The sequence below is a fragment of the Gouania willdenowi genome, chromosome 3, assembly GCF_900634775.1.
Source record: "Gouania willdenowi chromosome 3, fGouWil2.1, whole genome shotgun sequence".
Taxonomy (NCBI): Eukaryota; Metazoa; Chordata; class Actinopteri; order Blenniiformes; family Gobiesocidae; genus Gouania; species Gouania willdenowi.
Genome location: NC_041046.1, coordinates 12641469 through 12655857, shown reverse-complemented (window position 1 = coordinate 12655857; position 14389 = coordinate 12641469). Strand labels below are relative to the sequence as shown.

At 38.6% G+C, this 14389-nt stretch overlaps 1 protein-coding gene and 1 pseudogene across 7 annotated transcripts in view; both read right to left on the bottom strand.

The window, feature by feature from the left end:
• The window catches only part of thsd4 (thrombospondin type 1 domain containing 4), a 76960-nt gene that overhangs the window by 22804 nt on the left and 39767 nt on the right, over positions 1 to 14389 (bottom strand). The gene's annotated exons all lie outside the window — the stretch shown is intronic.
• On the bottom strand, positions 3851 to 3917 carry LOC114461344 (uncharacterized; annotated as a pseudogene).

Genomic DNA, 14389 nt, shown 5'->3' with positions numbered 1-14389 from the left:
AGAGTTTCCCATCGCGGGGTATGTTGACCCAGAGTTTATGGATAGACTCAGAGTTTGTTAACCCTCCTTTATGGAATACACCCCAGGGCTACATCAGCTGTGGCTGCTACTGCACTCACTTCAGACTAAATGAAAACGACACTATGTGACCGAACCCGACAACCAGTTCTAAATATCTGTCCGAACCCGACCCGTCTGGTGCCGTTGGGCCCCGTCAGGGTTCGGTCGGGTATCCATCCTCTATCAACAGGATCAGCTCCATTGATAAACAAACATTAGATGCACGTTCCTGTAGAAGCTTGGCTGATGATTGCAGTTACACTAACCACCGTGATGTCACTATGGAGTCTGATTTCTAGATTCTGCCCGATGCTCCTTTAAATCTAAAATAGCCATTTGTCAACCCCTTACTAAATACAATTAATGATTGAGAGGGACATTTTTGGTCATGTTGTTGTCGATGTAATGTGTTTGTTGATGATTTTAAAAGTTGTTGCAGACGATTTTAAATGTTTTTGCTGCTAATTTTAATGTTGTTATTGAATTTTAAGCTGTTGAATGTTTTCTGTTGCACTTTTTGATCATGTAAAGAACATTGAGTTTCTTTGTGTATGAAATGCGCTATATAAACAAATTTGCCTCGCCTTATCTTTCCTTTCCTTACAATTAGGTGATTAGAATCTGATAGGCCTAACTTTGTTGACATTGAAATGCTGTGAACATTCCTACAAGGGCTGGGTGATATGGACCAAAACTCATATCTCAATATATTTTCTCAAAATGGTGACATAAACAAAGTCTGACCAGAAAGACAATTCTGGGTTAAATTTGCTGATGCAAAATGTCACACAGGCTCATTTATTAACAAACAGCTGCACAATATGTGCCACTTTTGGCTTTTTCACCTGTAAGGGACAGGATGTGTGAGTGAGTTCTGTGGAAACATAAACAAAACCCACATGGTATCAGTGACGCCAGTGCAAAACCTCTATAGTGGCACAAGGTTGCATCACTCAACATTGTTTGAGAGGGGATTTTTTTTCAGTTGCAATGAGGGTGATTTTGCAGGGAGCAACTTACAGTGTTTTGTATATTTATCACACAGATCAACTAGTGTTATTGGAGACTTTTGCAGATAAAAATATGAATTGTTTCTCTTTTCAGGCCGCCGTGAGCCCCACCTTCATTTTACAGCATTCACAGACAGCTCAGTTCTTGAATTTTGAATGGACTTTGGTGTGGATATTATGTTTCAACAATATTCACTCTTCATGAAGGCAATTTAACGTAGTAATTATTCTCTAAATCATATGAAAATCCTTATAATTTTGAAAAAATACAGTAATAAAAGTTTTTGTTCATGAAAACCAGCTCGAGGTTGATGTTAAAGAAAGTTTTTTCACTTTATAAGGTAGAGCTTTTTGTGATTTGACTGCCCTTTGTATTAATTATTTGTAACATCAAATAAGAAAGCTTTAGAAACCAGGTATTATAAAATTTCTGCTGATTTGTTGGCTACACGTTTATGATACAAACGCCTCATCCCACCACATCCCAAAGCTGTACTTTTAGTTTACGCTTTTGAAGTTTGGGATCAACGATGTCAACATCTCTTTTTTGCTTTTAAAATGTTGCTGTGAGTTTGACACCTTTTTGCATTAGCAAGTGTGTGCATGAGTACATGTGTCCAAAAATGTGTAGGGATGATGCACAAAAGCACACACTGACACGTTTGTGAGATCCTCCGCATGTTTGAAAAAGTACCTGTTCACATAATACATTAATGCAATCAATGTGTGTGTTAGTTGGTGTGATTCTCACCTGCTTTAATCTGTATAGCTAATCAGCATGTGTGGGTGGTACAGCATTCAATTATTATTTTCAATTTTCTTTAGCAATCCTCAAAAGTGATTTTATATTGCATTTATTGTATTAACTCAATAACTCAAATATTTTACTACAAATGCTTTGGGATTCATACAAAAAATGACTAATATTCCCATCCAAAATTAGAGTACTGTAAAATTGATGTAAGGTTACATTTTCTTTAGTCACTATTCTGGAATCTGGCCACAATCTGGTGTTTCTCCTCTGGCACCAATAGATCATTTACCCAAAGAACTGCCTCTCACTAATTTGATACGTCAGCCAGTGTTTAAAATGACCAAAGGCATCACCCGGGATGTGCTCTAAAACTAGCTGTGTCATCATAGGTCTTAGAAGGTCAAAAGGAGCTTCTTGTAAATTGGGCTTCCTTTGGCTTGTGAAGTTGGTCGATGTCAACATGATGCTGTAGTAAAAGTCACTGTTAGCCATGAACACTATTGTTGCTCCTGATTTATATCGTCTCAGTAATAAAAAGCAAGAATGTATTTGTTTAAGATTGGTTTAAATCTGTGTAATCACCAGTAGTTTGACCAGCTGTTTGGTTGTGGTTGTATCCTATCATTCATGTATTCATTCTCATCATGATCAGAGACATTAGGAGCTGGAGATTTGAATATTCTACTCAGAGATCAAGGCATGGGACACTCACAAAGAGACAGCTAATCACAGGTACACATTAAACTAGCAGTTAATGCATTGTTTTGTGTTCTTGTACAGAACATGATGTATAAAAAAATCTGAATAACTAGTTATAATTGTCAAAAATAATCACATTTACACCTTTAAATGGACAGAAAATTTAAATATGTTTTTTTCTTTCCCGGGGTTGGGGCTCGAGTGCGAGCGCCTGGTGGCCTGGTGGCCGGGGCTTTGCCCACGGGCCCTGGCCGGGCAGAGCCCGAAAGGACGACGTGGGCCCGCCCTCCCGTAGGCCCACCACCCGCAGGAGGGATCATATGAGGCCGGTGCAGTGTGGATCGGGCAGTCGTCCAGGGCGGGGGCCTTGGCGATCTGATCCCCGGCTACAGAAACTAGCGTTAGGGACGTGGAATGTCACCTCTCTGGCGGGGAAGGAGCCTGAACTTGTGTGCGAGGTGGAGAAGTTCGGACTAGATATAGTCGGTCTCACCTCGACACATAACAAGGGCTCTGGAACCAGCCTTCTCGATAGGGGTTGGACTCTCTTCTACTCTGGAGTCGCCAATGGTGAGAGGCGCCGGGCCGGGGTGGCTATACTTCTTGCCCCCCGACTTAGTGCCTGTACGTTGGAGTTTACCCCGGTAGACGAGAGGGTAGCCTCCCTCCGCCTTCGGGTGGGGGGACGGATCCTGACTGTTGTTTGTGCCTATGGGCCAAACAGCAGCTCGGAGTATCCACCCTTCTTGGATTCCTTAGAGGGAGTACTGGAGAGTGCTCCTTCTGGGGATTCCCTCGTTCTGCTGGGGGACTTCAACGCTCACGTTGGCAGCGACAGTGAGACCTGGAGGGGCGTGATTGGGAGGAACGGCCCCCCTGATCGGAACCCGAGCGGTGTTTTGTTGTTGGACTTCTGTGCTCGTCACAGATTGTCCATAACAAACACCATGTTCAAGCATAAGGGTGTCCATATGTGCACTTGGCACCAGGACACCCTAGGCCGCATGTCTTGGACACTCGGGTAAAGAGAGGGGCGGAGCTGTCAACTGATCACCACCTGGTGGTGAGTTGGCTCCGATGGCGGGGGAGGATGCCGGTTAGTGTCCAATCCAAAGTGTTCCGAGTGGACACTGAACCTCCTCTCCTTCTCATGGCTTTAGATTTAGACTTTAGAAATCCAGGAGTGAGATGCTAGATTCCAGCCAATCAGATCTGTCTACAAACAAAGTGAGCCGTTTTGGGCATTACTATTGGCTGCTCGACTGAAGTCAACGCGCGCTCACGTACCATCTAGTGTAATGGCGGATGCTCCAGCAGAAGTCTCCATCGCAGGGGCCATGCTAATCTTCTCTGTATCGATGCCAATTTTTCATACGTGTTGCCAAGGCTAACGCAGGGCTATCTATTATATTTTATCTACCAGTATTATTATTTAATTGCATTACATTTGTGTGTAGACCTTGTAGACCCTAAATTATTTATCTTTATCTGTTTTTTTTCTTTCTGTCGTCAACTATATATATTTTTTATTTTTCTAAATTTACAAAAATACTCTATCGTAATTATACACAGCCTGCTTTTGATTGCCAATATGACCGCCTGAGAACGCCCAAAGTCTCACTAAAATTTGCACGCACCTCAGGCCTGGTGAAAATTTTGATAATTTGTTGCAATGAAGAAAATCGGTAGAAAAAAAATGCACGCGCAGCCTCCATTAGAGATGCAAAAAATGCGATGGATATGTACAGATATGTACAAAATTCGCCACATGTACCCTTGACCCTAAGATAAGCAAAAAGTTACATTATAACCCTGCCCAAAACAAAACAGGAAGTTCTTGGGTAAAAGGTCAAAAATGGCATTTCCGCGAACTAGTCTGAAGGGCTTCATCCGATTTGCTTCAAACTTGTCCAGAAGACTTAGGACCCACTGAAGATTAAAAATCATCGGAGGAATTTGCGTATCTAAAACGGTTTGGTCGTGGCGCCGCCGCAAAGTTGCAATGCTAATTTTTGTTAGCATGCCACAATTAAAAAATCCCTATAACTCTGACACACAAATTTTGATCAGCTTAAAATTTCACACAAATGACATTTGCCCAAGCCTAATCATGACTGCCTTGAATCATTTCCCATAATCCCTTGCATTATTGACTGGTGCCATTTACGGTCATGTTCACTGTAGCAACTATAACACGCCATCTATCTAAAAAGCAAGGAACGTCTGTGCGCGTGCGTGTGTGTGTATGGAGCAAATATCTCCCAAATGCGGTGCGAGTTCGACCTGAAACTTGGTCAACGGGTTCCAAATACCACAAGTGTGTATTGACCTCAACCCGTTCAATACTCCATCTGGAAAACTGGAAGTTAAGCTCTGACCACTCGGTTCGAAGGTAAAAAATTATTTTTGTTTTTTAAAAAAAGACAGTCGAATTGTAGATAATACTTTAATTTACTTACTCACTCATGTAGTTTGGAGCTTTACGTTTTGTTTTGCGCAGTTTTGTCTCAAACATTTCATGGAACACACACACGGTATTTATTTATTTAAATATACTGAATGAAAACACAAATAAAACACAAAAAATGCACAAAAAGACAATTGAAAGAATAAAAAATACACATGACTCCAAAAAACATACATTACAGAAAAATACAACAAAAATATGAAAATGACTTAAAATACACAAAACTAAATATTTATACAAAAATACACAAAATGACAACAGAACCACACTAAAATGGCAACAAATAACTATAATTATACAAAAAATGCACAAAAACACAACAGAAAGATACACAAATACACATAATGACTCCAAAAAACATACACTACAGAAAAATACACCAAACATATAAAAGTGAGTAAAAAAAACCAACAACAAACACATTTATCATGTTAATGTCTCATAGAATTAAACCAGGGAAATTGCACACGCAGTTTTATTTTGCACCCAAAAATAAACCCCTTTTCTTATTTGGAGATTATGTCGTTTCAAAACGTTAGTTTGACCGTACGCTATTTAGACCGGACAGACCTCACCCAGAAGTGATTGATGGCAATTGCTGCTGTGTTGAAAGCTACACCTTTCTCTGCAGCGCGTGTGTGAAAGAAAAAAAAACAAATATTACAGAAAAATATACCAAACAATAAACAAAAATATGAAAATGACTCAAAATACACTAAACTAAATACTTGTAAAAAAAAATGCACTAAAATGACAACAGAAATGCACAAAACTACACCAAAAACAAACTAAAATACACAAAATTACTCCAGAATCACACTACAATAACAAAAAACAAACAGCCAGCAACAACAAAATTATACAAAAAGATAAAAAATACACACAATGATGACTTCCAAAAACATTCATGACAGAAAAATACAAAAAAAAATATGAAAATGGGTCAAAAAACACGAAACTAAATATTTATACTAAAAATACATAAAAATAAATATTTACACACAAAATGACTCCAGAATCACGCTACAATGGCAACATTACAATAATGATACAAAAATGCACAAAAACACAACAGAAAGATACAAAAATACACATGACTCCAAAAAACATACATTACAAAAAAAAATTTAAATAATAAAAAAACCAAACATTTATGCACAAAAAGACAACAGAAAGATACACAAATACACATGACTCCAAAAACATACGTTACAGAAAAATACACCAAACAAAAAAATATAAAAGTGATGATGAAGTCATGCACATGTCCCATAGAATTAAACCAGGAAAATTGCACCCGCAAATATACCCCTTATGCTCCCACATGAATGCATACCTCTGACGGGCACTGTACTAGTCATAGTAAAATGTATACAACTCTCAAATGCAAAATTCAAACTGCTTCATATTTGATACACATGATGACTGTACAATACCCATGTGAAAAATACCCATCATGCCTTGCGTTCTCAGATAGTGCCACTTTTAGTGGTGTCCGACGCTAACAGCTCTAGCATAAAGACGATATGTCACGTTGACCTCAAAATACTGTTAGATAAACCTAGACAGATGGGAACAGGTCACTGATGAAGAAAAAACAGGCTGTCGTCAGTGGGAGGGGCCTATAATGTCACCGGAAAATTATTCGCCATTTCCTCGCCATCACATTCTAAATGCTGTATCTTGGCTTTTTTTTTTCGATCGATTCGCATCAACTTCACTGAGAGTGATTTTTAACTGTTTTTTTTCTTCTTTATACTGGGTTTTTAAGTAATACTACTGTTTAAATAGGCCTTCTAATTGGTTTTACTGGTGATACTGGTTTTAAAAGTTATACTGCAATATCATTGCTATTGGTAGGCTAATGCTAGGTTATTGCTACATTAGTGTTATTGCTCAGTTAATGCTAATGCTACATTAATGCTAATGCTACATTAATGTTAATGCTAGGTTCATGCTAATGCTAAGCTATTACTAGCTCATGTTAATGATATGTTAATGATATTGCTAGGTTAAAGCTAATGAAATAATAATGCTATTACTAATGCAAGGTTATTGCTAATGCCAGGTTAATATTAATGCAAGGTTAATGCTAATGCTAGGTTAATGCTAATGCTAAGTTTATGATATTGCTAGGCTAATGCCAGGTTATTGCTAATGCTAGGCTAATGCTAATGTTAAGTTAACGTTAATGCTAGGTTAAAGTTATTGCTAGGTTAAAGTTATTGCTAGGTTAATGTTATATTAATGCTAATGCCAGGTTATTGCTAATGCTAGACTAATGCTAATGTTAGCCTAATCCTGATGCTAGGTTAATGTTAATGTTAGGCTAATGCCAGAGATGCCAAGCCTCACCCTTTGAGTGTGACAGTCACGCAATTTGACGCATTCTCACACCACATGCCACACTTGACATTTCTCACGCTGATATTTCCCCATTCAATACTCTATTTAATTTTTTCGTGATAATGAACTTTGATCCTCACGGCTTGCCGTAGCTCGAGTAACTCTGATTGACTGACCGAGATAACCAATCCCAGACCAATCCATGTCTCTTGGTGCCTAAATCTAACCAACCGCGGCAGGCATCACACAATAATAAACCAATCAGAAGCAACATAAGGCAGGTCTTGACCTCACACAACACACCAACCCGTCGACATGCTTTCAGAAAGAAAGATCTAGAGGACAGACTCCGCCTGAGATGGTATGTAACTACTCAATTTTGTTAACTTTATATTGCTGTGTGTGTGTGTGTGTGTGCGTGCGTGCGTGCTTTCTTCTCTAATTAACTCTCGGTGTAGCAGAGTTGCTGCTGAGGCATTCTTAAAGGGACAGTGTCCTGAATGTGATTTATTTAAAAAAAAACTTCTTCCAGCAACTCAGAGCTGCCCTGAAAGAAGCAACACTACATATTTTAATCACATTTCAGCCTTAATGAAGGAAAAAGTCAAAAGTGACACAAAATGTTATTATTGTGCTGCTCATGATTAATAAAATAGTCTTTGTGGCTCCTTTGACGTTGACCCATTATTGTTTTTTTTGTAAAACTATTGAAAAAAAAAAAATGATTTATATCCCCTTTTGCCATTTTGAGGAAAAATGGCAATAGGCGAGAGGCGTTGTTTTATCTTGTAAAGAATATTATTGTCCAAACTGTGTGAAATGAGGCATTCAAACACTGTTACCTCAATAACAAATAGAAATCACTAGACTGATATGGTGCCTAGTTATTTAGTAAGTGTTTCTAATGCTAATGCTACACTACTTTAGTTAAACAAAGTTAAAAAAAACTGTGTAACTAAAATAACATGTCAGCCCTTTTGTTTAATGTTAATTGTACTTAGAACCAGTTTGATAAATTGCTTACATACAATTAAAAATATACATTTGAAAAATACCTTGTCTTAAATTGTCTTTTATTCCTTTTTTCCCATTTAGGGCGATGATCTTAAGTAGGTGAATTGGTTTGTTTTATTGGTAAATAACTTTACAATAGTCTAAATTATTTGAATGAAAAAAACTCATGATGTGATCGTTCCCCATATCGCCTACCCCTACTTGTGTGCGTCTGTGCTAGACATTAACTGAAATTAATTTAAACTATTATTCAGCTATACTAGCAGTGTTATGAACACTGTTAGTAGCTGAATTGCACTTCTAGGTTATATCAGCATAAATACAGTGCATAGTAAATGAAACAAATGCCTTGTTCATTTGAACTGTTCTTATGATTATTTTTGTATGTATTAGTGTATTTCTATGGACCTTGAGTCTGCTGCTAAGACATTCATTCAATCAAAAATCACTTGATGTTTTAATGTTTTTTTTTTTACATGATTTGTTTTAAGTGGGAGCCCCCTGCCTCTGTTATCAAGGCATCAAATTCTGTGACAAACACCTACAACATGAGACATGTCCCCAGCTAAATGATAGAGAGTTGGTTGAAATGAAATACAGTATTGACAAATAAATGTATATTGTCAAAATTCTTGTTAGTTTTACTTTCTAATTTCTGGTTAACTAAAACTAGCATTAGGAGGCCACAGTGCAGGAAGTGCCGCTGGTATGGAGGTGAGGACATCAGTCTTAAGGCATAAATCAACGTTAAAACAGGCCAAAGCCAGGTTAAAAAACGACACTTTTTTTTTTTTGCCGGAACGCATCATATCACTAAAGTCTCACTCTTGTCCTTTTCTGAAACTTGGCAAGCTTGCTAATACTAATGCTACATTAATGTCAATGCTAGGTTTACGCTAAAGCTAAGCTTTCACTAGCTAATGCTAATGTCAGGCTGTTGCTATTGCTAGGTTAATGCTATTGCTAGGCTAATGCTAATGCTAAAATATTTAAATGAAATCTCTCTACTGTTTTTACACCAATTTGCATCAAATTCGATCAAACCAAACCCTGATCCCCAACATTGGGACACGCGACCCCAGCCATTTCTTCGGACCCTACAACGCCGCGTGCGGCTTTAATTTAATTTCTTATTTCAATTTGGTTATTTATTTAATTTTTTGTATTTTTTTTTCTCCCACTCCTTCTAATTTTTGTCTTCGCACGCGGACAAGCACGCACACACACACACACACACACACACACACACACACACACACACACACACACACACACACACCCACACACACACCCCCACCCACACACACACACACACACACACACACACACACACACACACACACACACACACACACACACACACGATAAGCATCCCTGCGCTAATAAATATTAAATGCTAAATAAATAGATTTATTTGTTCAACTGTATGTGTTTTTTATCAGATTTTAAGCAAACTGCAGCAAAAGTCTCTCACTGAACTGAGTTGAAAACTTTGTGGTTGACAGCTGCAATCCATTGTTCGCGTTGCTTTCTGTCAGCTGGGAAACAATAAAAGGACAAGCCAGGGACTTCCCCTTGCCTGTTTGTACGTCTAGCAATACAGCAGTGAAACACCATGATATTATATTGACACTATTTAGTAAAATACAGTGATCTCTGTGCCATGAGCCCAAGCTGTTCAAACTAAGTGCCGTCCAAGATGGCTGATAAACAAAGATCTGACCTGTGACGTTCACATTGTTATCCAATACCATACACTCTTGATATTGTTTTTAACCAAAAAGCTGAACATTACAGTAAAACACATGGCTAATTAAGAGGCTATTGTGATTGTGAGTCAAACAAATGCTGCTCCACTGTGTGTGTTTATCACATCAGCAGCGGAGTCTATCAGCTGTTTCAGATGTTTCAAACACTCACCAGAAATGCTACGTCGCTTTCTTGTCATCCGCACATATTCTGACCACAGGAATAGTCCATTTAAGATGATAGTCCACTGTTTTGTCCAACCACTGCATTGCATTGGGCCACAAACACATCAGATCATGTCAAAGGCAATGCGAGGCGACATAACAGCTATTAAGTGGAACTGATTGTAAGCAATCAGGCTGCGCTTCGGATTATCTATGGATAATCTATATACTTAAAGTTAGGGCTGGGTATCGCAGGTACCTTGCAACAAGGCCGGCTCTACGCAGGGGCAATAGGAGGCAGTGCCCCCTCAATTATATGTCTTGCCCCCTCAAATCAAAATTTTGGAAGTAGCTAAGACATCACCCGAAATGGGGACAAAGACTAAATAGTATCAGCTTCCTCTCATCTTTCTGTCCCTCTGCTGTGAGCTCACACAGACACACCTCCCCCGAGCCCTCAATAAACATCCAATCACTGTTAGTATGCAAATGAGCCAAGACAAAGAGGTTTCAGTGCAGGCACGGAGCGGTAAGACAGAAGATGCTGCTGCGTTTTGTCATTCACAACTGCTTTGCATAAATTATGTGCTTTTAATTAATCAAAGATATCTGATTGGCTATCAACTGACTGTCCATTCATTGTTTAACGTTTGTGCTATTGAACGTACCCGAGAGCTGTTGTAATGTGTATATGTCTATGGAATGATCTGTTGATTCACGTGAAGTCACTCAAATTGCTGCATCACGACAAAGCTAGAGCGCTAAATTCAGATGGAGAGCAGGAAGCTTGAGAATCTGACGTCTGAAATCATCAAAATGCCCATATTTTGTGTAGTTTATGTCTGCTCCACTCGTTCTAACCGAGAAAAGGAAAAGAGATTTTATAGAGTACCGAAGATTGTCATTCACAAGGGTGAGAAATGTAAAAAGCTCACAGACAAATTCTGTAAAAAGTGGATTTTAAACCTGCGTCTGTGGTCGGTAGGAGCAGAGTCTGCTGTAGCGACCAATTCATAAGGTATGTTAGCGAGCTAACTTTGTTTTTGTGGCTGTGTTTATTTAGCATTAGGAATCCGTGTACCCTTCGTTCTTTGGTTATTCTGTTATAAAACAAATCAACAAATAAACAGTGTGGTTATTTTGTTTTTCTGATTTAAAACCGAAACAGAAATACAGAAAAACCAGATAAGCAGTGTTTTTTTTTTTACTTGTTCTGTTTGTGTGATATTTATGGAAAAATTAGAGTGAGAACTGAAGTGTGCTGCACCTGGTTTCCCTCCCCAGGTCCTGGACCAGGTCTCCTCACACGATAGGACTATTTAGGATTTATTTCAGCAGTTTTCTGGACCATGCTAAAAAAAAATGACAGCTTTTTTTAGGGTAGTAAAAAAAATATTTTGCACGTTATAAATACCGCTAACAACAGCCGTCAACACACACGAAAGTTGATCATAAGAAATGAGGCGCACGAGTAGATTTATTACGATTCATTACGCCACATACTGTATGTGCATGTGTTACGTGACATCCATTCTTTGGTTTTGATTTATTTATGTATTAATAACGTTTCAATTCACCAGTAATGTGACTTATGCTTTTTATGTCTGGACCGGGAGCAAAAGTCACCAGATTATCTGGATACTATTTGGACCATAACACTGTTCGGTAAAGTTGGAAGATATTCACAGATACAAGATCCTTTTTTATCAAACGCAGCAGAATAAAAGTCCGTCTGTTGGTCGTTCTGTGTGGTGAGATTAAAACATGAAGCTGTCGTCCTAGTTTCCCTTACATATCCAAATATCACACAAACAGATCCAGATTACATTTTAAAAGAGAGGAATGCCATTTTTTTTTTTTTTTTTTCCGGGGGGTTGGGGGGATAGATGCTACTAGGAACGGAGTGTTTTTGTGCCCCCCTCAGTTTTCTTAATGCCACCCAGTTAATGCTGCCTGGCGCCGACTCTGCCACTCCGTCACCCAAAGGTGTCCTAACACCTGGAGACGTCAGCGCGCGGACAGGCTGGAACAGGCTTTGTTTGCAGCCTCAAGCACAGGCAGCCAGAGGCTCAGAGCCCCTTCAGAAAAGAGCGGATTTAAGGTTATTCGCTGTAGGACGTGCACGCAGTGCACCGTGCATGTGAGTTGAATGGTTCTCAGTGATCCTCTGCTCTAAGTGAAGAAGTCGACTCCAATAGTGACTCTTTACACTCATGCTTTCCTCTCAATTCTCTATTTCTTATACATGCTTCACTCTGAAAATATCCTTTTTTATTAGACTTGTACAGTATAATTAACACCTGTGTTAATCCATCTTGATTAAACATGCATGAATGTGTTTCTCCACATCTGTGAAAGTGTTTCTGTGGTATCTGCTGCAGATACCACAGAAAATCACTGAAAATCTGCTTTAAACGTTGCTTTAGCAAACAACAGTGTGTAAAATGTTGACAGAAAATGGTTAAATGGATCCAATAACGATGAGAAGTGGAATGAAGGACAGTGTGTATTCATACACTCTTGGTCAATAAAGTTGATTCTGATTCTGATTCCTGGAACTAGAAAATGTATCCTTAGGCTTTTTTATATTATTCCTATGACCTCTTTCTGGTGAAGTATAGGGTTATGTGAATCTGCTTTAGATAAGTTTTGTTTACTTCGATAATATGTTCGACTGTCAGCGTTTGCAGAACCGGTGTTATGTTATAGTAATTTGTGTCTCAGAACCGCCACTGCTGCTTTGTTTCATTTAATCACAGCAGTAATGCGTCTGTTTTTCAGAGCTTTTAAAAGGTGTAGTGCTCCTGTGGAGTGGCTAGAAAAGAGATTTTTGAACTGTTCGGTTCCTAAAAATAAATAAAATGTTCTGTCCTATGTCTGTTGCGTTTTATATATTATTTTGAGAAGATTTATTTATTTTTTATTCAGTTTTGTAAATATTGATTATAGTGTGTGAAGTCTTACTTTAGGTTAAATTCTATTTTAGAATTAGGCCATCCAGTTAAGATATATGTTGTGTTGTTGGTTGATAAAATCTGAATGATGGATATTTCATTTTAATAACTTTACTTCTATTTTTCAGTTTCCCCCCTTGAGGGATTGCCACCTTATTTTGGTCAGGGGGTTTGCATTCCTCAGTGACCTTAAGAGCTAAACCAGCAGGAGCTTAGTCTTCAGGTGGGACACCCCAGTTGGACAGGTCTGAAGGTAGAAGCCTGACTAAGTGCAATCTACTTCTCTAGGTTGGGGTTGGACACATAACAACCCAAATCAATGAAGAAAACACTGTTACTATAAGCACAGGGGAAACAACGTGCTCGTGCATGCGTGTACATATGATGCCCCCTTAACATTTCTGACTGCACCCTCACATATGCCTGCCTACAACCGGCCCTGTCTCACAATAATTTTTGCCCACAATAACAATATTATTACAATATGGTGATGCTGCAATAATCGATATATCACGGAAAAATTCCTGCACAATACATTCACATGAATGACTGCCAAGTAAAACTAAGTGTATACTGCACAGTGGTTCTTCTTAACACACACTTACCACAACTAGTCCAATGTCCTTGTGTTGTGTTTAAATCAATAAAAACAAAATGAATGCAGAAAATACTAATTTCAGTGCTAGTATTATCAACTTCTCTGTAAACATGGACACATATCAGTGCTGCTTAACATGCATAATGAACTTATTTTATAAAAACTGGAAAATTTCACTGCAAATGAAAAATATAAATTTCAGTCAGTGCATTACCCTGGCATCTTCTGTAGCTCTGATGAGATGTTGTTAACACACTCTGAGCAGGTGAAGCTGCTCAAAGAGTGTTAACAACATCTCATCAGAGCTAGAGAAGTGTTTAATGCAGCCAAGACGAGAGAGGGAGGGCGTTGCACCTAATGAGCATTATATATATGACAATAAAGTATACAATATACATTCTATATTAAACTGCAGTGTTTGTTTTAGCTGTGAGGTAGTTTGAGAGGGAGGAGCTCACATTCTTATGTAGGGTAGGAGGAGCCAGGATTGTCAAGAACAGGATTTTTCTTGTGTTGTGACATCACAACACAAGAAAAATCCAACTCACTCGTTTAAAGCTGACTTTATACAAAA